Source organism: Marmota monax, unplaced genomic scaffold (assembly GCF_021218885.2).
Source record: "Marmota monax isolate L192 unplaced genomic scaffold, Marmota_monax_Labrador192_F-V1.1 WCK01_AAM20220418_F8-fsc00104, whole genome shotgun sequence".
In the NCBI taxonomy this organism is placed as follows: domain Eukaryota; kingdom Metazoa; phylum Chordata; class Mammalia; order Rodentia; family Sciuridae; genus Marmota; species Marmota monax.
The window spans coordinates 2,071,406-2,099,306 of NW_026693836.1; the positions used below are offsets into that span (position 1 = coordinate 2,071,406).

The 27,901-nt window shown below is 37.6% G+C and overlaps 1 protein-coding gene across 9 annotated transcripts in view; it reads left to right on the top strand.

Annotated features, from left to right (window-relative positions):
- Fat3 (FAT atypical cadherin 3) overlaps positions 1–27,901 on the top strand; it is a 624,627-nt gene that overhangs the window by 309,451 nt on the left and 287,275 nt on the right. The window lies entirely within an intron of this gene.

Here is a 27,901-nt window from a genome sequence, read left to right on the forward strand (position 1 = left end):
TCCTAACTACAGAGCGCTGACGGTCTGTCAGCAGTTCCTTATGGTCTCCTTGTGTCCAGCAGCCTCCTGACTTTATCTTCATGGCATCTCAGCCTTCCAGCTCAGCTGCTTCTTTCACTCTGAGGGCCACAGTCACTCTCACTTTGCATGTCACCTGCTCTGTGAACCAGCACACATGTTCTTCTCTTTTCCTACTAATTGGACTACTACTTATCTCTGACCTAAGGTCCACCCACCTGGGAAGTATACCACCTCAGTCTCAGAGTATGACCCAGAGTAGACTTTGAACTTCTGTGGCACAGATAAAATTGATTCACAGACAAAGTGCTTATGCCTGTCCACCTATCATATATGTATTTTTGATCTGAGACTTCTGGGTTGGGCTGAACCTCAAGGTCATGTAGACTAATTGGAGAGGAGGAAAATAGCCTCAATTTCAGCAGATGTCTGGGTCCTGCCTGGAAAACACCTCTGAAAGAACTTGAATTGGAAATACAAGGTTCACATTTGCATTCTGTAGGGCTTTATAAATCTGTCTACTCTAGAAAAACCATTCTATGCTTACTCATTTTAGCTAGATTTAAAACATGGCACCTAATTCTCCTCTGCTTTCCATCTGATTGCAACTTTGGTCTAGGTGATTTGCCCCCCCACTCTCTCTCTCTCTCTCTCTCTCTCTCTCTCTCTCTCTCTCTCTCTCTCTCTCTCTCTCTCTCGTGTGTGTGTGTGTGTGTGTGTGTGTGTGTGTGTGTTCATTAGCACACTTTTCCTAAACACTGCTATTGAAATGGGTAAACACACTCTTCATAGACCCTGCAGTGCAACCTTTTATATTTTACAATGACTGCTAGTATTGCAAAAATGGAAGGCAAGTCAGGAATTTTTCTTCTTTTACAGTTCTGTGTAACTTAGAATGCTCAAGGTAACCATTTCTTACTGAAACTGCTATACTTGGTCATATTATTACAAGACGCGCATTATGGGCTTGTTGTTTTGACAGTGAAACATCTTTAGCCTAAAATTTTAAATTACTTATCCAGCGAAGGTTTTTTGCTGTTCAATAATACCTCTCTGGTATTGCTTGCTCAGATTCAAGGTTTTCTTTTTTAACTCTATCAAGTAAGAAGTGTCAGATTCAGTGAGGTATAAGAGAAGCTTGTCTTTATGTTTTTCAGGAGAAATGATATTTTATCTTAGAGCAGGCTTCCTGCTTTTGGTATGCTCAAAGGAATTAATTTGACTGTCTATGATGTTATTTAATTTTCAATAATTATTCAAGCATATATAACCAAAGACTTCTATGTAGTAGGCAGATGGATCAGCAATTGTGCATGTAATTAGAAATAACCCTTCAAATACAAAAGTAGGTTTTAATATTCAGCATCTTAAAATTGCTAACATTACAAATTGCCCATATCCTGAGGTTGCAGGCAATGATGTAAAAATTTAAGTATAAGAATTCAAATGAAAATTTTAGCCTCTTCAGCATCAAGCAGTTATTGCATTACAGTAGAAAATCATGGAAAAATCATTTAAAGAGATATTCTCTCATTTAAAAAAATTTTTTACAGTGCTGTGGCTTAAGCCAAGGGCCATGTTTATGCTGAAACAAGAGTTCTATCACTGTGCTACACCTCAGTCAAATTATTTCATACTATTACTTTTTGTAGCATAAAAAATTTGATATGTTTATACCTAATTATAGCTTGAATAATTAAGTTTTAAATAATTTAGATTGGAGTATATTTTTATAGCAAGGGTCACATATTCAAATGGAAATAAATCAAATAAGAATCACATTAGTAAATATAACTCAATTTTTAATATTCTTACAGAGTTAGAAGAGAAAATATTCTATGTTATATTTGTAACATGAAGACTAAATTTCATACTTACAATTGTCAATAAACATAGGAGACATATTTCATTTCCCATTGTGGGGGCAGAATCATGGTGAAATATGTTGTGGCTTTAGATTAGTGAGTTCTAGTTTCAAGTTCATGGCCTGCTATTGATAGAGTAAGTAATTTTGAGCAAAACCTTTATGCTTAAAGGATTTTTTTAGCATTTTTATAGTTGTGAATATTGTTTCAGCAGTCCCTAACATGGTTCCTGACATCCAAATAACATCTTAATAAAAACTTATAGAAGAAAGAAAAGGAGAAAAAAATGAATTAGAATAGAACTTCAGTGGATTAGACAAAGGGGGGTGAAGGGAAGGGAGGGTGCTTAGGACTAGGAAAGACAATAGAATGAATTGGATGTAACTTTCTTATGTTCATATATGAATATATCACAGTGAAACTCCACATCCTGTACAACCACAGAATGTGATCCTAATATACTACCTGTAGGTATTATATGTCAAATTACACTTAACTGTCATGTATATCTAAAAAGAACAAATAACAAAAGAAATTTAAAGGGAAATAGAGGATGACATAGACTTACAAAGCTTATGAGAAATAAAAACAAAAATACCTCAGGTTCTTCCCATTTCTGAAGGGGAAAAAATCCAGATTTGCAAGAAGAAATATCACCATCTCATGGCCTTTTATAATAATACTACTAAACATGAGAATTCTGGTTGTATTTTTGCAACTCTAAGCATCACCTCTTTATTCTTAGATCAAGCTAGATGTTGTCCATAAACCAGATGTTGTCTACTCTTCCTTTTTTGAAGTAATGAGATGGGTGTGAGGTCTATATGCTTGTGGAGTTCCTACTTAGTTCCAAGAGCTTTGTAAACTACAAAGATGAATTAGACATGAGTTCTGGCTTCAAAGAGCTTAGAGTTTGGAGAGACTGTTTCTTCCAGAAAGAAGAAATTCACAGCTGGAGCATTCTGACGTCAGGCTCTTTAAGTTACCAGACATCTGTTCAGTTCTAGAATGTGGGAAGTCCGCACTTACACAAGAAAATCAGAGTTTATGTGCAAAGCAATGGAAGACAGTGGTCTTTTGCCACACTGGAAAAAGAATCAAACTCTAGAGGGTATTGATAGGGAAACTGAGGACATAAGTTCTAGAATCTACTATTTCTTTCTCATTGTAGGAGGCAGGCTAGAATAGCAATTGGTTTAGGAAAGAAAAAAAATGAATGGGAGAATTGGCAGCATTCAGTGTTCATTTTAAACACTAAGGAGAGGGGATACAGTAGACATAGAAGGAGGAGACCCTGGCTCAATGCAATTAATGCTTGTAGCAACTATAAGCTAACTCTAATTCCATCTTTGATCCCACCTCCTCTGATGATAATAGAAAAGTCAAGAAATTTATTTTATGCCCTACTTTATTGCCAGGGTTTATATTGTCTGTTGTCCTTGAATGCTATTATAAGACAAAGAAGTCTCCTTTCCTCAGGAAGAATCTCATGCTAGATGTATCATGGTGCGTTTCTGCCAGTCTCTCTGACCATGTTCGCTGTCACAACTGTCATTGGAAAAAGTGTGAGACATCCACACAGCTTCCAATGCTGCTGTGTCTGCTGCCCAGAAACTCATATCTGGGAAAAAGATGCTACTGGGGATTAGAAAGCAGTAGTACCTTTTTAGCCAATTTTTTTCCTGACTGTTCTAATTCACTAGTATCTTAGAAAGGGAAAGGCTACTATAACAGAGACATGTTTTTTAGTCCTATGGTCAACACAAGATCTTTGATACCACATACATATACAGGAACTCCAAAACCTCTCATTTCAATCTTTCCTTATGATCTCTAGAGTAGGTTGGTGCTTTAAATTGAAAATTTGCAGAAATACTGCAAAGCTACTTCCATTTTCTGTTCCTGGAAAACTAGATGACTTGATGAGATGATTCTGAGTTCTTTTGATTTTTCACTGCAATGCTGTATTAGGGAATCGTACTACAGCATTAACAATTTAAGTAGCTGGGTGCAAAATGGGAAAATATGTTTCCTTTGGTTATGGTTAGGAATAATCTTATGCAGTTTTACATTGGAAATAGCTTGAACTGCATGCCATAAAATTAGTTTAAACTGGAAATGGGAAGCTGTGATTATTCAAAGATGTTTTCCTTTTTTTTTTTTTTTTTTTTAATCATACCAAGGGCTTTGGGATAACAGTTTATGTACCTTTAACTCTTCCGCCAAAGCTGGTTTTTCTTTAAGGCTTGTATTGGTTTGTTCATTCAGGCATGTCTAGACCACCTTCTGGTCAGTTCCTTTTCAGCTAACTCCCAGCACTGAGTTGAGCAGGGAGGTTGTTCCCTTATCACTGCCCCTTTGTGCCTTGTGTCTGAGCAAAAAAATGAAAGCAGTGGCCTGTGCTGACTAATCCTGGCAGCTACACTTCCTCATCAAGCTGGGCCAGAGCACATCTCCTCTCAGTCATTGGCAGAATCAGCCGTATTCACAGTTTCATTCTCAGTTTGTGCTGCTTCATGTTTTTAATCAAAGATACACAGGCACTCATAAATTACCATGCTCACCTCCAAACCCCACATTTCGCCAACCCTTTCTATAGTCTGTTGATTCAAAGTGTGCATTTTGTGTTTACATCCTGATTCTTCTACTATTGACTTCTGACTGGGCAAATTATGAACAAATCCTGAAAGTCTCAGTCTACTCATTTTCAAAATAATGGTAATAATTGTCCTTTCTAGGCTGGGTTATGATGAAGAGATCAAGGTCATGAATGCACAAGACTTAATTCAGGCAGCTCCTGGGACATAGTAAATGCTCAACAAATGTCACTTATAATTACTCTTGTCTTTATAAATTCATACGCAGCCAGTTTAGCTCACTGCAGAGAACTGCACTGTTCTGTAAACCATCTCAGCTAGAGGCTATTCTGTTCTGCCTTCCATGCAGGAAGAGGTTTTGAGGTAATTAGTACCAGTCTCATACCAAAAATCTGTCCATTCTTTTAGCTGTTATCTGTGGCTCCCAGACACCTTCCTCAAATCATGTGCTCTGCTCCTAGCTTACCATTGCTTTTCCATCCCAGCCCTCACTATTAACTCAGCGCCTATGGTGCCTCCATGGACGATCACCCAGAGTTCATCATTTCAGTCTAAACCATCTTCTCTATTCTTCAGCTCACTGCCATGGAAAAGTTAGTGTGTTTTCATCACATTCTACCCCTGAAACCAAATTTTCAGTGTGCTTTGATCTACCTTCCCTGTACACATGTCTCCCTGCCCTTTGAAAAGCCATAGTGATTTATCATGATTCACACATTCACCCTCTAATTCCAAAAATAGCCATTGAGTCCCTACTCAGATTCTGTTACTCCAAGGTGCTGGAATAAGACCAGGAAGAAGACAATCATGAGCACACTGAGCTTCAACACCCAACTTGTCATCCTGCAACTCTGGGTCACTACAGTCTTGGGTTGTAACTGCTGATTTTAGGCTACCAGGCCCCACTAGAGAAAGGGAGTAAAGTCAAGAATTTCTCCTTAGCTCTATTACAGATTATTCCTTGCAAATGCCCCAGGGTGGGCCCAATTACAACACATAATGTTGGGCCCCAAAATGAAACTTCTTGCAGCTCTATCCTGAGTTCCTGATACTATCTCACATGACTGCACCTCTGACCCAAACCTGGCTTGAGTAAAGATTCAATCAGTATTTCTTAAATTCATGTCTATGCATTTCTCACTTTCAATCTTGTAACTAGTCTCTAATTGCTGCTTTAGGAATTAATTTCCCATAATTTTTTTTTAATCTCTCTTTTACTGCCTATCACATTCTTCAAACTTTCCACTTTCAAACTTTTCCAGTTTCCTGCATCTTCCCTCCTCCTTCTTTACTTCCTGCAGAACATAGCCCAGTTTTTTTTTGTTGTTGTTGTTTTGTTTTGTTTTGTTTTGTTTTGAGGCAGTTGATACCATTAAACACAAGTTCCCTGGACTTCCCTTAAGCTGTTTCTCCCTTCATATTATCTCACTATCACTCCATTATAGGGAGCATCAGGAGGGATCTCAGGGTTCTTATGCCTCCATGATTCTTTGACCAGTGCCCAGGCTAGTGACTTTCAGTATAGCACAAGCCCAAAGGAATGTTCGTGAATCCCTTCCCAAGGAGCCGTCCAGAGCACTTGCCTTAGTCAGACTGAAATTCTCAGTGCAGTGAATCCACATTTCATATCTTTGTGCCTTTACTGCTAGGACCAACTCTTAAGCTAGAAGTCAGCCAGACTGGGCTCTTGTTTTACCCATCCCCATGATTTCCTTCACTCTGACCCTGCCAAGACAGGACTGGTCCATTCTTGAGTCATTCTGATGTCAGATGCTATGCTTCACCTGAACCCAGGTGTGATGTGGACATAGCCTGCAGCTCTAGGGAATCTCTAAGTTCTTGAGCTGTAGAGGAATTGATAAAACTTGTGCTTAGTAAGGCTCTATGGCTTTGCAAGTGAAGAAAATAGAATCTTATGATGCTTTACAATGTCCTGAAATCTTGCCTCTGATGTACTATGGACCTAGAAAAGTTTTAAATTTAATAAGTAAAATAAAATAACTTACCCAAGTATTGACTTTTGGGGGTAAAGATTCACCAGGATGCCTTGGACAAAACGTAAAAGTTTCATAGGCCTGAAGGGTCTTGCCACTTGTTTTATGGGCTTCATTTTAGAGTGGCTTCTTTTATTTGGCCAGCATAGATATCTCATGTTTCCATATTCAGGCATTTGCTGCCAGCTCCCAGATATGAATTAATCCAGAAAGTGCATCCTTCTCTAGTAAGGGCCTGTGCTTGCCAGGTATACACAGGACTGTGATTTCTAGGGGAGAAGAGGATATTTTCTGTCCTCTCAGAGACCCTTGATTGTCACAGTGCTTATTCCAGGGAGCATAATTACAAACCACTGATAGGAATATAGTTTAATAACTCCAGAAAATATTTGTTTAGGTAAGAGGGAAATTTCCTTTCCTAAAGATAAGCTCTTGGCTAACCAGCCTTAAATTGCCTTTTTAAAATGTCTCTCAGAAGCTGAAATGTGAGTGCAATGCGTAATATGTTCATGTGTGTGAGCACTGTGTGCCTGTGTGTGTTTAAGCTGCTGAGTACTTAAAACCTGCTTTGTATTTTGAGGGTTATTTCTAGGAGATGAGCCTGTCCAATTTATCTCTGGCACTGAGCAAAGCCCTATTTGTCTCTGGCATGAAGCAGGCTTAGCTCATCTGGTGCCGTCTCTGGTTATCACACTACTCAGCAGGGGTAATTTGTTTTGTTTTATTTCTGTCCCAAAAGGTAATTAATAATACAGGAACAAAATTGTCTGTGTGGTGTTTTTATATTTTGATTACCCAAAGAAGTATTTTTCAGGAGCCTTTCCAAATAGCTATTTTGCACCTGGCTGAAAAACCGCTCTCCTTGGTGACAAAGAGCTAACTTTTGGAAACCTTCCAGGGGTCCATTCCTTCACCTTCACACACCTCCAAGCCCCATTTAATGTGGGTCAAGGAGGATTTTAGAGGGTATTAATATCAATGAATAGTCTTTGGTGCATAGTAACACTGAGCCAAAACAGTTTTCTGGCCTCTGCCAGGGATACAAAGAAATCCTTCAGCACGCTATTATACACTAGGCATTTTACTCAGCTCTTTCCTTACATCTTATTTAATCTTCACAACAACCAATGAGGTCTCTTCTGTTGATCTCCATTTCAGAAGTGAAGAAAGTGAGATTTATAGTAGCATAGTATTCAGAACCTATGTTTATATTTTGAGAGTAATGCCTCCCAACCATGGGATCTGTCAGTGGTGCAGGACTGGCTAACTCAGTGGGCTGCAGGGCCTCACTTGGGATTTGGGGTTGCAGCTGGGTGGCAGTACACCCTCTTCCCAAAAAGGCACTTGCTCCTGGTAGGCAGAAGACAGTGCAGGCCACTGGTGCCGGGTAATACTGAATTTTCAATACCAGCTGAACATATAGTGCTTTTCATTATAATTCGTTTTTTTAGAGAGGGGTGGGGCAAGTACTGGGGATTGAACTCAGGGGCACTTGACCACTCAGCCACATCCCCAGACCTATTTTGTGTTTTTATTTAGAGACAGAGACAGGGTTTCCCTGAGTTGCTTAGCACCTCACTTTTGCTGAGGCTGGCTTTGAACTCCCGATCCTCCTGCCTCAGTCTCCTGAGCTGCTGGGATTACAGGCATGCGTCACTGTTCCCAGATCATTATAATTCTTTTTAAGTGTGGTAGTCATTGCCCCCCTTTTTTTAAGATAGAGAGAGAGAGAAGAGAGAGAGAGAGAGAGAATTTTTTAATATTTATTTTTCAGGGTTTTTTTGGTGGATGCAACATCTTTATTATTATTATTATTATTTATGTGGTGCTGAGGATCAAATCCAGCACCCCGCGCATGCCAGGCCAGCGCGTTACCGCTTGAGCCACATCCCCAGCCCCTGCTCCCTTTTTTTTTTCATAAGTGATGAACTGAAGTTTAGAGAGACTATGTTCTTTTCCCCAAATCAGTTAATAATTGGAATTATCGGTCTTAAAAATAGAGCAAACTTGTGACCTGACAATTCTATTCTTGGATATATACCTATGGTACATGAAAATATGCATCCAGTCAAAAGTATACAGATGTTTTTAGTAGCATTGTTCATAACAACCAAAAGGTAGAATACCCACACATCCATCAACTTATAAGTAAATAAGAAAATGTGGTATATCATCTATAAAAGCCATGACAATATTCATACATAAAAGCAATATAATATATAAATGCATATATTATAACATGGATGAACCTTGAAAACATGCCCAAAATATTGTCCACTATGGACAATACTGCTTCCACTGCTGTGTCTCTATATGAATATATACTCATACTCAGTCCCCTCTTCTAGAAAACCACAACTCACCATTGGTGGTCTTCTTTGGAGAGGAGAGGCAGAAGTGTGTTCTGTAAACAGACTTACTTAATTTTAATTCACATATCACAAAATTTACTTCTCTAAAATGTAAAAGCCAATGGGTTGAGGATATATTCAGTTATGCAAACATCATCACAATCAATTGTAGAAGGCTTGCATCACCTTAGAGAGAAACCTTGATCCCTTTAGCTGTTGCCCACCAGACCCCTTATGGCCTGAGCCCTAAGCAACAGTGAGCCTGCTTTCTGTCTGTTTGCTTATGCTGGACATTTCTTGAAACTGGAATCATGTAATATGCAGTCTTTTGTGACTGGCTTTTCTCTCAGCATGTTTTCAAGGTTCATCCATGTTATAATATATGCATTTATATTATATTGCTTTTATTTATGAATATTGTCATGGCTTTTATAGATGACATACCACATTTTCTTATTCACTTATAAGTTGATGGATGTGTGGGTACTCTACCTTTTGGTTTTTATGAACAATGCTACTATAAACATCTGTATACTTTTGACTCTTGACTGGATACGTATTTTCATGTACCATAGGTATATATCCAGGAATAGAATTGTCAGGTCACAAGTTTGCTCTATGTTTAACTTATTGAGGAATTTCCCTACTGTTTTCCAAAGTGGTTGCAACATTTTACATTCCCACTAGCAAGAAAATGGAAGTCTTAATTTTTCCATGTCCTTCTGAAAGCTTATTAACTGACTTTTTAATTTTAGCCTTCATGCTGGGTTAGTGGTATCTTATTGTGGTTTTAGATTTACAGTTGATTACTGACTAATGATGTTTAATGTCTTCTCATGTGCTTCTAGGGCCATTTGTGTATCTTCTTTGGAGGAATGTCTGTTCAAATCATTTTCCCTTTTTAAATTAAAATGTTTTGTCTCATTATTGAGTTGTTGGAGTTCTTCATATACTGTAAATATAATACCCTTGTCAGATTTGTGATTAGTAAATATTTGGGTTTTTTTTTCTGAATAGTGTCCTATGAAGAAATTGCTTTTATTTTAATTTTGATTAATCATAATTCACTTTTTTTTTTCTTTAGATTTTGTCCCTTGAGCTTTGGCTATCATATCAAAATCTCATTGAAAAATTCCAGGCCACAAAGATATACCATTTTGCTTTCTTACTTATATTTGTTTTTCTAAAATATATTTTCATTTTTGTGGATATGTTGCCTGGTTCTAGAATACTAGAATCTGCTGTAAAAGATGTGCATAATCTTAGAAACTTTTTTTTTATCTGATTTCATCTTTGAGCTTTCTGAAGACTTCATTCTGCCCATCAAATATAATTTTTGTTCACTATATGTGCTGAGAGACCTCTGCTTGGAGTTTTGCTGTTGTACATTGGTCAGTTTGTAAATGAGCCATGTATTTAGATTCCTGTGTTTTATCTGATGTTATGTTTCTTTTTTATTACTCCATTGATTTCATGAATTAGCCTTATAAAATTATTTCTGCAGAAACACTGGAGTATTTATTGTAAAAACTTTTCATGTTTTAAAAATTGTGAGAGAAGCTTTAAGAAAAATGAAGAATGCCTGTCAACGTGCTACCCTCTTATGTTAACTTTTTGACAGAATATTTAAAAGGTGATTTAAGGCTGGTTAGGCAGCACTTATCTGTAGGAAAGAAAATTTCTCTTTCAGTTACTTAATAGCCTATCTGAGTCACTTGCAAGGAAAATTCTCCAAATTTCACAGATGTTTTTGTCACTACAGTACCCTAGTGTATACAGTGTGGCTGACACTTTTATAGCTGTTCTCCTTTGGTATTGACAGTCTTTCAGATCTACTTGGTATGTGTGTGTGAGTTTACCAAAAATGTTTCCATTATGATACTTTTATTTACCAAATGTATTAATAAAGTTCCAAGAGCTCTTTGAAGGAAAGTATGACATTTTTATGAAAAAGTCAATTATTTATTTAATATAGTAAAATTGACACCGAAGTCTATGCAATTGAAAGTACCTTGGAGTGTTGAAATACCCTTTTTAAAAATGTGGTTTTGAAGTTATAGATGGACAGAATGCCTTTATTTTATTTGTTTATTTTTTATATGGTGCTAAGGATTGAACCCAGTGCCTCCATATGCTAGGCAAGCACTCTGTCACTGAGCTACAGCCCCAGCCCCATGAAATACCTTTTGTTTTAATATTTATTTTTTAGTTTTAGGTGAACACAGTATCTTTTATTTTATTTTTATGTGGGGCTGAGAATTGAACCCAGTGCCTCACGCATGCTAGGCAAGTGCACTACCACTTGAGCCACATCCCTAGCCCCGAAACACCTTTTTTTTTAACATAGAGGATTTTACCAAATTTCATAAAAGAGCTTGTCTTTTATACATCTGGTAACTTTCTTCTTTTGTTTTCTCAGAGGGAATAATGATATTTTTCAAATTGGTATCAGCCATTTGATAATTTTAAACAGTAAATAGAAATGTCTTTGCTCACGAAGAAAGAATATTTGGGGGGAGGGGAGGGGGGATAGTAGAGGATAGGAAAGGCAGCAGAACACAACAGACACTAGTATGGCAATATGTAAATCAATGGATGTGTAACTGATGTAAATCTGCAATCTGTATATGGGGTAAAAATGGGAGTTCATAACCCACTTGAATCAAAGTGTGAAATATGATATATCAAGAAATTTGTAATGTTTTGAACAACCAACAATAAAAATTTTTTAAAAAAAAGGTGACATTGAGTAGAACCTTTTGAAAAAAAAAAAAGAAAGAATATTTGGGGGTGTTAATTTTAGTAGCATCTGTATTTATTTACTATATTGAGAAATTAAATTCCCTACCTAGGATAATTAATACCTTCGACCTCACTGCCCTGTTTTCTGGATGTTTTAATGTCCCCACTGACAGCATTCACTAAGCCATTTCCTGACCCTGCTTAATTTTCAATACCACTGTTCAGCCCTTCTCTAGCTAACAGTAAGTTTTTACATACATGAAGCAGTACTTGGATATTTATATGCATATAATATGTATGTGTGTCTACCTCCTGTATTAGGTAGCCACCTATACTGTTCAGAACAGGAAACTGTGCCTTCATTATTATCTTCATGTCTCTCCTGTTTGCACATAGGGCAAAATAAATACTTATTTTTTATTCATTTGTCTTCCTGTTTCTCTGTTGCATCACTTGACCTTGTTGAACCTCAGTCTTCTTACCTATTAAATATAGCATTTACAATATATGCCTTTCAAAATACCTATCTACCTCTACATCTCTATATAATGGGAATTGACTCAAGGAATTACTATGAAGGTCAAGAAATTCCATGGTATACTGCTCCATGCTAGGAAATCAGGAAAGGTGATGGTGTGATTCCAGTTCACTTCTGAAGGCCTGAGAACTGAAGAGTGGAAGATGGAGAGGTAGAGGGATGCTGATGCAGTCCTGGAGTCTGAATGCCCAACAACCAGGAACTGTGATGTCCAAGGACAGGAGAAGATGGTGTAGGACCCAGCTCAAGAAAAGAGAGAGAGAATTCACTCTGTCATTTTGTTCTGTCCAGGCCCTCAAAGAATTGGATGATGCCCACCCATATTTTACTAATATACTGATTTCTTTAATCAATATACTGATTCAAATGCTGATCTCTTCTGAAAACACCTCCACAGACATTTCCAGAAGTAATATTTTACCAGCTACCTGGACATCACTTAGCTCATTTAAATTAACACATAAAAGTGACCATCACATAGTGCTATAGCAAGCATGAACTGAGAAAACTTTATATCAGTTCTGTCCTTTAAGGTAGACCTGGCAGTTGCTAGAGAATGAGACTTTGGTATCCTGTATCTGTGTCTTCCACCATAGATTCTTTTCTCCCACTTCTATGCCATTTCCAGCATCAACATTCAGAAAGTATATTCTGATTGGTTGATGGGCAGCTACATAATTCTCTGACTATAGAGAGAATTATCTGAACATAATATATAGACTACATAGCAGCAACAGCATATATGTAAGTGGGAAGGTCTATAAATTATTGTAACTTGCTGTATTAGTCAGGTTTTTTTTTGCTGCTGTGATTGAAAGATCCAACCAGCACAACTATAGAGGAGGAAAGGTTTATTTGAGGTCTCACAGTTTTAGAGGTCTCAGTCCCTAGACAGCTGGCTCCATTCCTCAGGGCTTGAGCCGAGGCAGAACAACATGGCAGGGGGATGTGGCAGAGAGAAGCAGCTCACATGATAATCAGAAAGCAGAGAGAGAGAGAGAGAGAGAGAGAGAGAGAGAGAGAGAGAGAGAGAGAGAGAGAGAGAGAGAGATCTCCACTTTCTAGATACAAAATATACACCCCAAAGCCACACCCTCAATGCCCACCTTCTCTAGCCACAACTGACTCACCCTCAGTTACCACTCAGTTAATCCCTATCTGGGAATTTTAATTCACTGATTGGGTTAAGGCTCTTACAACTCAATCATTTTTTCTCTGAACTTTTTCGCATTGTCTCACATGTAATCACCTCACATCCAAACCATAAAATTTGCTAACACAGTGGTCTCCAAGCCTATGATCATGCACTCTTATAAGTAAATCATTTTTAATAGGCATCCCCACATGCTGCTCTATTTTGGTACTGATTGAAAAATGGATTTATATCAACCAACTTCAAAAACTGGAGGGTCATCCAAATATATTATTGTTATTATATCTTTTTCTATAAAATGTCTCAGTATGCTTTAAAGCAAAGATATGAACATGGATAATCATCATGAAAAATAACTCATTTTAAGTGAAGTTCAAGAAATTCTCAATCCTGAATAAACTTAAATCTGACCTTCTGTGAAACACTGCTAAAAATCTATCCCTTTCAAAAAATCCAAAATATTTATTGAATGCCTGGTAGATCACATGGCACTATTCTAGACACTGAGAATAGAGTAAGGCACAAGTCAATGTGGTCTATGCCCTTAACACAAATCAACCTGTCAGTAGTGGATCAGCAGATGGGGGCAATCAAAAGCATTTTGCCATTTCTAAGTATATCTAATTTAAATACCTCCAAGATCAAAATAATATAAGTTTTACTTATATTTAGTATTTAATACTGACAGTACCCTCTTATCCATTAATTAGATGGTGTCCTGCCAGGTTCAGATTCACCAGTATCCTGAAGTAGGAAGTAGGCTGAGGAAGTAGGCTATTAAGCAGATCTTTATGTAATGCATTGCTTTAGAGCAAGCAAAAGATCATATGTGTATGACAGTGCCTCATTGGAATTAAAGGTAGCAAAGGAAAGAACAGACTATGTGTTCCCTGTTAAACCATATACACAAAACTGTGACAGAACCTCAGGCAACTGTTAGAACATTGTGATTAGGACTAATTACAATATAGTCTTTGAAACCCAGAGTGTCACTACCTTCTAAAAGGGTATACAAGATCTTCACTCTCTGGCCCTTGCTTACTTTTCTAATCTTGTAAACTCTTCTTTCATATGTGTACATTCTAGAATGTCATCCTTCACCCATTTATTTCACAGTCCTTGACTCATCCTTCAAAACTCTGCTGAAAGATTATCTCCTGTATGAAGTCATCCTGGATATTTCCAGACAGGTATTCACACTGTGCTCTGACCTCCAGTGGCATTTTCCAGTGGATACCTGTCAATTCTTAGGTCACTGTATTTTAACTATCTTTATTTCTCTCTTTCCCTCACTTGTGAACTCATGACAACACCCTGTCTTTGTGAAAAGTAAAGTAGTTTTGATTGGGGGACGTTGTGAATATACCTTAATTAGAGGTCAAAAAACATACCCCCCAATATGTATACCCTATCAGCTATCACAGGACTGGGGTTCATGTTGCAAATTTCCAATCCCTCTGTTTGCAAGTAAACTAAGACTTCTAATGACTGGAAGATAGCCTGGTAATATCAGATTGGAATAATCCCTGCTCTGTTACATATCAGCTCCATGACTATGTTAGCCATATTTTTGTTATTGTGACCAAAATACCTGATAGTAACAACTTAGAGGATGAAAAGTTAATTAGAGTTCATGGTTTCAGAGGTTCAGTATGTGATTCTTGGCTCTGTTGCTCTGGGCCTGAGGTGAGGCAGAACATCATGGTAAAAGGAAATGGCAGAGAAGGGCTACTCACCTTATGGCAGCCAGGGAGCAAAGAGAAAGGGAGGAGCCAGAGATAAAATATATAATCCCCAACACATGACCCCAGTGGCCCACTTCCTCTAGCCATGTCCTGCCTGCCTACAGTTCAAAATTAGTAATCTATTCAAATTATTCATCCATCATGTGGATTAATCCACTGATTAATTTATAGCTTTCTTTACTCCCTGCATGAACACAGGAGCTTTTGGAGGAACCTCATATCCAAACCATAACAATGCTCTTATGTTACTTATCTCATTATGCCTCAGTTTCCTTTTATGTAAAGTGAAGATAACAATCATATCTATTTCATAGCACTGCTATGAAGTAAGAGCAATGTGATAATGCATGCGAAACTCTGAGAACATCCAATAAATGCTAACTGCTGTTGCTATAATGCAATGTCTTTATAATTGCAAATGAGTAGAGGTAGCCTTCAGTCAAAGTATAAATAACACATAGGCTCTTGCTTGTTTTGAGTTAGACATGATGGCATGGCTGAAGGGAGGGCATGTCAAGCACAGGATGAAACATAAAGAGAATGGAGCACCAAAACCTCAATTGTCCCTGTTTCCCCAAGTGCAATTGATAAGTTTAGCTGATTTCCTAGGTACTAGTGGGAAGTTACCAGAGACATTGCTTCTTATGTATTTTTTGCTGTTGTTTTTATTTATTTCCCCAAGAGAAATTGTCAGATTTGCTATATATCCTATTGTATTCATGAGAAATTGGGGTAGTTCCTTACTCAATTAAAGTCTCCCTCCTTTATTTTTTTTTTCATTTTGCATATTTAATAAAGCTACAATGATCCCTGCCTTCCTTAGGAGCATGGTGTATGCAGTGGGAATTGCAAGCCTTTACCATCTCAGTGGCTCATCTCAGTAATTGGTTGGAAAAGTGATTTCCAACAGCTTGTGCTATCTGGAGTTACGATTGAGCTCTTCATCTCACCACAGGCCTCCTTGTCAGCCTGTGATATGTTATTGCTCTCTTTTGTCTGACTGAACATGCTCTTTTAACGTCTCTGGCAACAAGGTCTCTGGAATCCACAATTTTAGTTGCTGATGAGAATTATGGTCAGTGTTTACTTGACACTCCTTTTGGTACCAGGTAGTAAAACTGAGTGATGGCTGTTGAGTAAAGGACAAGGTGAACATGCAACAGTTGGCGAGTGCAAAACTGTAGTTGATTTGAGTTGAATTCTCTCATTAGCCTTTTACTCAATTCTGTTCCCTGGTGCTCTCCAGCTGCTGCTGGAAAAAATAGTAATAAATCCACACTTTGTATCTTTCCTCTAGAGAGTGAGAGGATTGTCCTTGGTTATCCTTGTGTTTGCTCAAAAGGCAGATGTCCAATGAGGGATTGTGTGAGAGAGATTCTAAGCATAGTATTGGATCGTCAATGATATTACGTTGGGAAGTTTCCATACAGTTTTGATTATGAAAATTTGTAAACACACACAAGAGGAAAGAGTGTAGATTAATGACTCCCTATATGTCCACCATTCAGCTTCATCAGCCATCCATCCTTAGCCAATCTCATTTCCTCTAGGACCCTGGCAATTCCTTTTGCCCAGCAGACTATTTTGGGAAAAAAAAAATTGGATAGACAAGATTTTGACACTATAGTGTAGATAATTTGGTAAATTAAATAAATATAGAGTTTATTTAGCATTGTCAGTCTTCAAGGGATGGTTACTAAGAAGCTTTACAAGATGTTTTAAATGCCTCTGATTGAAGGAGTCAAGTTCCTATCTGTCTTCACTTTGTTTTGCCCACACAGAACCTGTCTCTTGTAGCTTAATATCTAATGGAACTAAACTATGAGCAAATTACAATTTCAATGTCAGAATGAGGATTTTTTTTTTTTTTTTTGCATCAGAGATTGAACTCAGGGGCACTTGACCGAGCCACATCCGCAGACCTAATTTGTATTTTATTTAGAGACAGGATCTCACTGAGTTGCTTAGCGCCTCGCTTTTGCTGAGGCTGGCTTTGAACTTGTGATCCTCTTGCCTCAGCCTCCCCAGCCACTGGGATTACAGGCATGAGACAGCACGCCTGGCTAAAGTAAGGATTCTTGTTCATTCATTCATTGCTTCCTTCAGTGAATGTCAATAAGTGTATCTCTTCCCCATGGGATTACTCTGAAGACGAAATGCCTGTCTTCTTAAAGAGTGTTCAGTAAGGGGTATTAAGTACCATTTTATAATTACTATACATGGGACTATCCTGTGAGCTAAGATTAAAAAAACAAATGTCTTAGTTTCTTCCTGGAACTCTCTAACTATAAATATCAAAATCACTTTAGAGTCTATCAAGAGAGCTTAAATGTAAAGAACGAAGGAAGAGAAAAACAGGTAAGAACAGGCTAGAACAGTTGGAGGGAGGGTTCTGAAGGACAGGATGCCCTTTCTGAAGTCTGGGCTGGTCAGCATGGGGTCCTGAGGGAAGGATGGGCAGTGGCTGCCACCTGGGCTCTGGGAATCTGCGACAACTGGCAGCTGCCACCACAGACCTATGGCCAACACCTAACAGTCAGCAGGTTCCTTCTCGCTCCAGTGGAGCTTAGCTCAGCTGGTTATCCATAACTCAGAGGTGTCTTTTTCATACAGTGACTATCACTGCCATCAAATAACACCTTGTCTACAGTTTTTAGTATGACTTAAGGCAAATTTTGTGAAATGTCACCTTGGACCTAAAATTTTAGTGTGTGATCCCATTGTACACATGACAAGTCTTTTGCAAAAACCTAGTAAGATTAACATAGCTGCTGTCACTATTCTTTCTCTGTATTTACCTTTCTCTCCTCACCTCTCATTTAGTGCTTAGCTCTTCTTTTTTGGTTCTTAGTTTTGTTCCTCTAAATCCCATTTTCTCTTTGTGGTTCCGTTCCCATTTTGATTTCTTTATCTTCTCACTATCCCTGGTCTGTTTTCTCTCAGCTTTATTCTTGTTCATTTAGATGGTGTTAGCTATGTCCCCATGTGCCTGGCACTAGAGGTTTTCATGAGTGTGAAAGAGACACAGCTTTTGCCCTAAGGAGGCTCAACACCCAGTATACCTTATGGTGAAATATTTTATTCCCAAATGACATTTAACCACAACATAAATGAGTAATCTTATTAAGGGTCTTCCATTTTAAAGAAAATATTTGCTTAAGTTACAGTATCATTCTGTCAATAAGGTTCATGGATAACTTTTTTTCCCTAGTACTGGAGATTAAACTTGGGCACTCTGCCACTTAGCTACACCTCTAGCCCTTTTTATTATGAGACAGGGTCTGGCTAAATTGTCTAGGCTAACCTCAAATGTGCACTCCTCCTGCCTTAACCTACCAAGTAGCTTGGATTACAGGTGTGCTGGACTCATGGGTAATTTTTAAGCTGAAAAGCTGTTAGATTCTGAAATGAGCTTCAGCCTGAAGCTATTCAGGATCAAATGATAACTCTGAGCATCTGACAATGAAAATAAAATGGAATAAGCACTGAAGATAGTTCAGTATTTCCTCTCCCACATGCTAAATTTCAAGGGACATTTTAAAGAATGCTACTCTTTTGTTACTAGTCCAGGTTATTAATATCTGACCATGAATAAAAAATCTGCCAATATTGCAACCTTAATGATATGGTTAAATGAAAGACAGCATGTGGCAACGAACTGTTATAATCACTAGCATCAGAACAGGTGTAAAAATTAAAAACCTCACAGGTATGAAAGAATTAAATGACTGTTTACATTGTGCTGCTTTTACCTAGTTAACTAGTAATTGAAGTAGCTAATTGCTGAATGGGTGAGTTGTCCTTGTGCAACCTATTTTGTTACCATGACAACATAACCCTTCATCTACTGTAACATACATTGAATTTTCAGTACTTACAGTTTAAGCATTTGATTTCCTTATGAGTTAACTGCAGAGCTTATAATATCTTGCTAACCAAATTAAAGGAATTGATGCCATGTTAATATGGTGCCTAGAATTCAACTGAAAAAAAGAAGACAGATTTATTAGAAAGATTTCCATGTCAAAAATTGAGAAATGCCATAGGTTGATTTAGGCCCAAATGATGAATTGCACAAAAATTAAGCCATTTTATCTTATATTTCATTTCCTTTACTTTTTCTTCACTTTTTCCTATAGTTTCAACTAATTTAGGAAATTAGTATATTCTACGACTTGTTCAGGTGCTAAAAGCACAAAGATGAAAAAGAATGTTTCTGTTTTTCATAAGCCTACAGACTAGTAAGGAATCATCAACTAAATTGTCATCTCAGGCTGTAAGTGCTTATGTAAATGTGTTGCTGGAGGACCCTAATTTGCTCACCAACTCTTCCCCATCTTTCTGGCTCCCCTGAGAGTGGGGAGCTGTGGACCAATGAAAAGGCATTCCACCAAGATCATACCTCTTCTCAGTAAGAACTATCATGCTCCTAGAAACATCCGTCTGCTTTCTGTTTTGCTGAACAGCTGCTTCTCTTTGTAGTATGTTGAATAGTGGTTCCAAAAAGCAAAGACCAAGTCCTAAACTTCAATACCTGAGAATGCCATCTTACTTGGAAATAGGAGCTTTGCAGATGTAATTAAGAATCCTGATGAGAGCATCCTGGATTTAAGATAGGCTCTAAATCCAATGTTGCAAGTCCTTTTAAAAGACAGAAAAAGATAAGGCATAGAAACAGAAGTGGGGCATGTTAGGATTGAGGTAGAGACTGGAGTCATATATCCCAAGGAAAGTCAAGGGTTGCCAGCAAAGCCAGAGCTAGAAGACAGGCATGATCCAGATTCTCCCTCAGAGCTTTGTTGCCCCCCAACCCTGCTGACACCTTGATTTTGGACTTTTGGCCTTCAGAACTGTGAGGGAGTAAGTGTCTATTGTCTTAAGCTATCCTTTTTGTGGGCATTTGTTATGGCAGCCCTAGGAAACTAATACACTGGTGAATTTAAAAAACTAATAAAAGAAAGTTGAAATCACCTGTAATAAAAGTTCTCCATGGAACCTTTATACAGCATATAACGGGCACATTCCTCTTAAGGCAGGTTTAATAAAAGAGCAAACATTTATTTTCTCAGGGCTGACATGCATCAGAACATCCCAAGGGCCTTAAGCGAGAAAAAAAAATTTGATTCATGTCTCCATGCTGTTTAAAAATAGTGTAGCCTTGGGTAAGGCTGATTGTCACAGGGTAGCCCTACATACCTGTGTGTTACTTGCCAACCAAAGTTAAATACACATATCTGAAATCATATTGTATCAGCATAGCCACAGGAAGTAACATCCCTACTCCAAACTCCTCTTTCATACACAAAACACAGGAGAGACCTTGAAATGTGCTCATTGTACCCACCACAAATCCTAGAAGTATTCCTTCCCATGATGCCTTCCATTTAAATTTCTCAGTGACTTTCAACACCTTAACCTGAAAGCAGGTTCAGGAATAGAGCCCTGTATCTGCTCAGCCCCCACCATGTGCCTCTGAATCAGGGCTTCTGTTTCTTTATTGATGAACTGGGCGGTAATAATATTCGCAGGAAATGTTGCTTATCAGTCTCCACAACACGAGGAGAAAGCAGATGCATTTATCCTCAAGGATTGACTTGTTTTCTTCTGATAAATCTGTAAATCATGAACTCTTTTTACTTTAATGGGTTTGAGGTTGTGTCTTTGGCACATCTTGTTGGTGCTATGTTGCTATTTCTGGTATTGATGACTAATATTTGGGGTTAATTGCTGCATTTCAGGCTTTGAGCAAAGTATTTAGCATATATTTTGATTTTATGTTTTGTAGCAATTACATGATGGGGTAATGATGATCTCATTATCATCTCTGCTTTGCAAATAAAGAAACCCAGGCTTCAAGTGTTTCTGTCATTACCTCTAGATCTACTGCTATTAAGGAACTGGCTTGCCCTCAGATTCCAGTATGAAGGCTTTAGAACCCAAGCTCCCAACCACACAAAATATTATTATTATGCCTTGCAGCTTGCTTTAAAAAATCAGTCCTGTTGTTACTTCCCCTTTATTCTAATTTCCTCTTTTATTAAGTATTTGTCCTTTTGTATTCCATGTGTACCTTTCAACATATAAAAAAAATTCGGGAGGACAACATATAAAAAAAAGTGCAGGTGATGTAGGGATTGCTTAAACCACTGAGGGTAAACTCCATCCCAAGATATGGCACACAAAAGCATACTGTCCCTTTGGTGTCCTGTGCAGTGAACACCTCCAACAACTCTCCAAGCTTTGCTCTCTTCTATTTCTTTCTACTTCTCAGGTCATGTCGTGAACTGATTGAACACAATGTTCCAGAAAAAAATTGTAATAGTCACAGTTGTCTGTGATTCAATTAGATGTCATAAAACGAATCAAGTTTACATTTAAACATCATTTTTATATTTTATCTCTCATACTTTCAACTTACTGAAATGTAAAAGATTAAGTCCTTTCTAGGACTTCATTGAGTTTTTTTCTGAGTACTGGTGTGTGTGGTAGGGTGGGGTGGAGGAATTCTTCCTTCAATAATGTTAACATTTCTCTATCTTTCTTGAACCCAAGTTTCTCCATCTGTAAAATGGGACTGATGGTAGTTACTTCACAGACTTGCCATTATAATTTAGTGATAAGAACATATGCTAACCGATACTTGGTGCTTCTAAATTGTGTGGAAAAAAGATTGTACATTATCTGCATTAATACTTCATCTTCTTTTCTTCCCTGAAGGCTTTTTTTTAACATATTTTAAAATCTAAATGAGTTATTAGAGTTTTCTTCAGGACTATTTGCAGTTTGTTCCCCTGCCCCGCCCCCCCCCCAACCTGGAATGGAATGTTGAAGTCTGAAATAAAGGAAAGATATTTAAAAGTATTACAGATCTTGTCTTTTAGATTGTATTCAGATGTGTCACACCTAGTTTGAGGTTTACATACTAATTACTTTGGTCTAATAATTAGCTGTCATATAATGAATTATAAATTGTGAGTTTAAAAATGTGTGCTGATCTTAAGTACAACCTCTGCCAGTGTAGGTAATTGCTTAGTCCTGGTACTGGATTCTTAGCACATGCAAATTATCCAAGTAGCTTCTGAAGGAAGAACTTCAGATCCTTAAAAATGAAACTGAAGCAGGAGCAGTTCTTCATGAGTGCCAGCTTTGTCACGGAGCTGCATTTATTTTCTCTGGGGTCTCCCTAAAGTTAATTCTTGGAGAATATTTAGTTACAGGTTTGGTTTCAATTTTTGTTGATCTCAACCTTTATCTGACCTTGTCTGTGTCATTAAATAGCATCTTGTGGTGAGGTCTTTGGGACATTTTTACAAACAGGTGGATTATATCACAAGTAAATTTATAAATCTTTAGCCCAAGAGGAGAGTTCATATTTCCCTGCTATAGATCAGGTGTTCATTCCCAAGCAGGATGTATATGCTGCTTTTATTTCAGTGAATACAGTTCTTGAAACACTTTCTACCACTGTGATAATCAATTTGGATTCCAGCCTCTGTGATCAAATGTTAAACATTGCAGATTTGAGCAAAGCATTCTAAGTTTGCACATTTGTGTGATACCTCATCTGAAAGTCTGCAGTAATTATGAGGCAAAGTTCTAATCCCTTGAGCCTTTGCCTTATACAGAAGGGGGAAAGATAGAACTATTCTAGATTTCTTGCCATGGCAAGAGAATAGACTTCTTTAAGAAAAAAAAAATATGGAAAAGTTTTTTATAATTTAGATTTTGTTTTTGATAACTAAAAAGAAGAGAAAGAGGCAGTAATCTTTCATTACATGAAAACTTTGAATTTTCTCAACAAATAAGAGCTGTTTTAGAAACAAACTAATACTGTGGTAAGGAGATTCCTGTAGGTAGGCTGCTTAGGAAGGGCTTCATAAAAAAAATTAATGGGGCATCAGAGTGTTGGGAGATACCTAGCCAATTCCAGTGAAAAAAGCAAATGTGGCCAGGTGCAGTGAAGCATGCTTGTAACCCCAGCAATTTGGAGGCTGAGGCAGGAGGATGGAAAGTTTGAGGTCAGCCTGGGTAACTTTGCAAGATCCTGTCTCAAAACAAAATAAAAAGGGCTGGGGCCTAGCACCAATGGGTTCAATCCCCAGTACCACCAAAAGAAGAAGAAGAAGGAGGAGGAGGAGGAGGAGGAGGAGGAGGAGGAGGAGGAGGAGGAGGAGGAGGAGACCAGATGTGTTTATGATATATTATGATATAGACTTTTTTTTCTGTTTGTAATATTCAGTAGTTTATTGTGTTTTCTGTCCTAAATCATGCTAAGGGGAAAAGGAAAAGGAAGAGATAGAGATGGAGGTGGTAGAGATCAAGAAAGAAAGAGAAAGAAAGGAAAAGAAAGAAGAGATGAAGGGAACACCAAACTAGTGAATGCACATACTGGAAAGTAAGCTGCTTAAAAATTAGATATGTTAGAAGTAGATCACATATTTATTATGCCCTTACATTATGCACTGTGTGATAGAATTCTTCATATATACTCTTCCTAAGTGTCATGTTTGAAAATTATGTGCAAACTAATAAATTCCTGACCCAAAGAAATGCTGAAATAGTTCCCAAAATGAAACAATTTGAGTCTTAAATGTAAATCTTAGCAAAAAGAAAAACTTTGTATTTTGCTCCATATCAACAACAGTAGTCAGAGGATTACTTCACCTACAGTGACCAGTAATCACAGAATTACTGACAGATTGTGAGAGTGCTAAGTAATTTTAAATGATTATACAATGCATTAAAAATTCAGGTTTTGAGGGTGGACTGTTGTTCTGTAATGACCATTTCTATAACCAGTTTAAAAGCAAACTCATGCATTCCTGATTTACCCTGTGAATTACCTGTTGTTCTCATGATCATTTTATCCAACAAAAACCCAGATAGCATGAGCAATCTATTGGAAGTCATACACCTAAGAAGCAGTGACCCGTGTCTTCAGACTGCAGGCCAGTGTGGGCCATCCGCTAAGCCATGTTGCCCACAACACAGTTCCACTGAATACATTTCCTCTTTTGATAATGGACTGCAATTTTGAAGGTGTTATTAGACTATGCTCTTTTCCACACACATTAGGAGCCAAGAGCCTGGGAAAAGCATCCAATTCTAGTCCCTGTTTTACCAGTCTATCTCACCTGAATCAAGTAATTTTCCTAGGCCTCTCTTTCCCAGTTTATAAAATAAGGGGTAATAAAACCTTCCATCTCTCAGGGAGGCGTATTTTAAGGACACATCGGATCACTTATGATAGAAGCTTTATGTTCTTTAGAATAAAAGTACATGACAAAGTAACATTTTTCACCATGATCGTGTAATATATCATAAAAACCAATGCTGGAAGGTAATTAAGTATGTGGCATTGACATAGGAGTTGAAAGGAATGAAAAACTGATGAAATAAAAATAGTTATCTTGGTGACTGGAATGGCATTGCCTTATAAGGGCATTTCTGAATCTCTGGTTCAATAAGACAGTTCTTTATCAAAAACAAGATGCATATCTACAGCTTCATTAATTGTGTTGTAAGCTAAAATCCAGATTCATTTAGGAGTATAAGTTGTAACATAAAAGATCAACAATCTATTATTAAACTGCTGGGTCAAGATTCTAAAATAAATGAAACAATTGGAAAAAAACAGAAACAGATCACTGAAAATGATTCAAGAATTAGGAAGCAGAACCTGTTAGTGAAAGATTGGAGGGATAAAATAAAGTAGAAGCTAAGGCTGAAGGATGAGAGAAATATGAGCAAGCAGATGGTGACTGGAGAACAGAATGAAAAGAAATTGGTTTAAATTATGACCAGAGGTTTACAGGTAGTGCCCAAGGGAGGGCCTGATGCTTCTGAGGTTGTAAGCTACTGGAATGTACTATTGATTGAATTTATGGAATCTCTCTTTTTTTTTCTGGAGATATATTAAATAATAGGCCACCTTTCCATCTCAGCAAATTGCTGGAGGCTGTGGATAAAAGGGTACATTCTATCATATATTGTGGTTATGCCCTAAGATAATTAAATTTGGGGACATAGTACTTCAGGATGTGAAGTCTATCACTAGAAGAGCTGCAGTATTTCAGGACCCCAATCAAATGCTACTGGGCATATTAAGTAAAGGCTTGTGTTCTATTTTAAAGAAAAAAATATAGTTACTATTTCTCATAGCTGGAGAATTCTGACTACCTTAGCATTGGCATCAGAAAAATATCATCATAATCAGAAACCTACTATGACAATATATATGAGGTTATGGAATTCACCACATTATAGCATCTTCTGAATAACCTTGTACCTCAAATGACAAAAACAATTGGATATCTACTTTAAATGATATCAAAAAATTTATTTTAAAATAGAAGTCATATAACCTGAGTATTTGAGGATGTTTTAAATAGGTATGTCAGTAAAAACAAACACTTTATCATAGACTAAAATAGTATGCAAATTCAGATTGCCTTATAAGCCCACTAACTGCTTGAATTGCTTTAGTCACATAGAGTAGCATGGGTTGTAACCTTGTTTGTGTAACTTTCATTGTCATGGAAAATTATTTTAAATATGAGCTTTTGGTTTATATTTTAAAAAGCAATGAGTCAGGATAAATAACCACTCATATGCCTCTTAATGAAGTTCTTACTTTTCCTCTTCACTCCAGCTTTGTTCTTCCAGTCAAACTCTAGATTCCTACATAGATGCTTCAGTATATCCTGGACCCATAACAATGCCCTGTGACCTATTTTGTCTCACAATATTACCACGGTATGTTTTATTTTACTTATGTTTGAAGTATTCTTCTGTCATCACTACCTATCCTGACAAAATTCTACTGATTCTCCATTCCCTCCTCACCACCAATTTGTAGGACAGTTTTGTAGATTCACCCCAGGTGTCTTGCTCATGTCTTCTTTTTGGCACTTATCTGAATCTGGCCTGAATTATAGTTCTCTATCTTATTCTTAATCTTTCTCCTTTTGATTAGGAGCATTTAAAGGTATCAGTGGCTTATTTATCCTTTCTTCTCTGCCTAGGTATCTTGCACATATTAGTTATTTACTAAATTTATGTTGAGTCAACTTTACATACTGCTTACTGTTTACCTAGAGTTCTGCCTCTTGCCTTTCGACAGGTATTTCTGGCCACTCCCATTTTTACCCTTGTAGCCTGGATTCCTCTGGTAATATGTGTCTGAATCTTTTTTTTTTTTAAAAGATAGAGTGAGAGAGAGAGAGTGTGAGAGAGAGAGAGAGAATTTTTTAATATTTATTTTTTAGTTTTCAGCAGACACAACATCTTTGTTTGTATGTGGTGCTGAGGATCACACCCGGGCCGCACACATGCCAGGCGAGCGCGCTACCGCTTGAGCCACATCCCCAGCCCTATGTGGCTGAATCTTTATTTCAGCTACCTAATCTGAGCCAGCCTGTCCTTCTTGACTGTTTCATACTCTCCTGCCAAGCTTTGGAGCTCTATTAAAGCCCCAGAGCTATGATTTAACAGCTCAGGGAAACTCTCCAACCATTGCCTTCTTTGTTCCATTCCCTATCCCCATGTTTGCTTTGGGGTCCCTTGTTTCCACATATTTGGCTGTGGCCACTCTGCCTAATTCCATCATGTCATTGCCCAAACTGGACAGCTCTTGGCTTTGATTTCCATTTCAGTTCTGCCCAGGAACTGGCTCTTGTCTCTACTTTTCCTGTACTTGTTACAGCCCCAGTGTGAATCTGGCCCTCGCCTCTCACCATTCCACCATTCCATGTACTCAGATCCTAGCAGGGCAGAGAACTTTCAGAGAAGGAAATCATGGCCTGTGTGTAGCTAGCAAGTCATCTTCTTATGCTGACACCCGAGAACTCCTACGACCTGCCCTCACCCAGTCTAGACAAGCTTCATTGCATGTCCTGTCCAATAGCCCCTGTTCACTGTAAAGCTGTTCTTGTTGACTCTTGACAAGGTCTCTTCCCTGCTTGAGGTTTTACCCAGACCACACTGAGATGGCCCCTCACATAGAATTCCCTCTTCCTTATTCTTAATTTTTCACAATAAATTCTTTACGTTCTGATTCAAGACCTACTTACCTTCTGTACGATGTTTCTGTGACAATTGGGCTTCATGACTTTTGCCCATTTTACTCACACAGTACCTACAACTGGGCTGAGAGTGCATTGTTATCCTCTGATTGTTCCAAGAATGGTCATCTCATCATACCAGACAATTTATAAAGCTCTCACGAAATTAGTTATTCAGATTGCCTTATATGCCCAATAGCTGCTTGAATTTCTTTAGTCACATAGAGTAGCTTGTTGTAACCTTGTTTTTGTAACTTTAATTATCATGGAAAAGGATTTTAACTTTCATTATCATGGAAAAGGTGGGGATAATACCAGAACCTTGGTACTTACATCTTCCTCAAAATTTATCTAAGTGTACATATGTATAATGAAAATATATGTGTGTGTGTGTGTGTGTGTGTGTGTAGATACATACAAATGTACATCTTGGTATGTGTCATGGAGGATATTAAATGCTTTATGTGAATTATTTAATTTAACCTGCACAACTTGGGCTGCCACATAAAATATTATATAAAATATTATAAATAACTCACCCTGTGATATCTTAAAGTTATTATCCTAAAAATTAAGGCTGAGGTTGTGGGTCAGTGGTAGAGCACTTGCCTAGCATACATGAGGCACTAGGTTCGATCCCTGGCATCACATAAAAAAATAAACAAATAAAATAAAGGTATTGTGTCCATCTACAACTAAAAAAAAAATTTAAAAAATTAAAAAAAATTGTTATGTATCTGACTTTAAAACTTAACTGACCATCCTGTATTTTAATTTGATATTTATAGCAACCCTTTACATGACAGTTCAGAGGGGCAGGTGTATGTTATATCCAG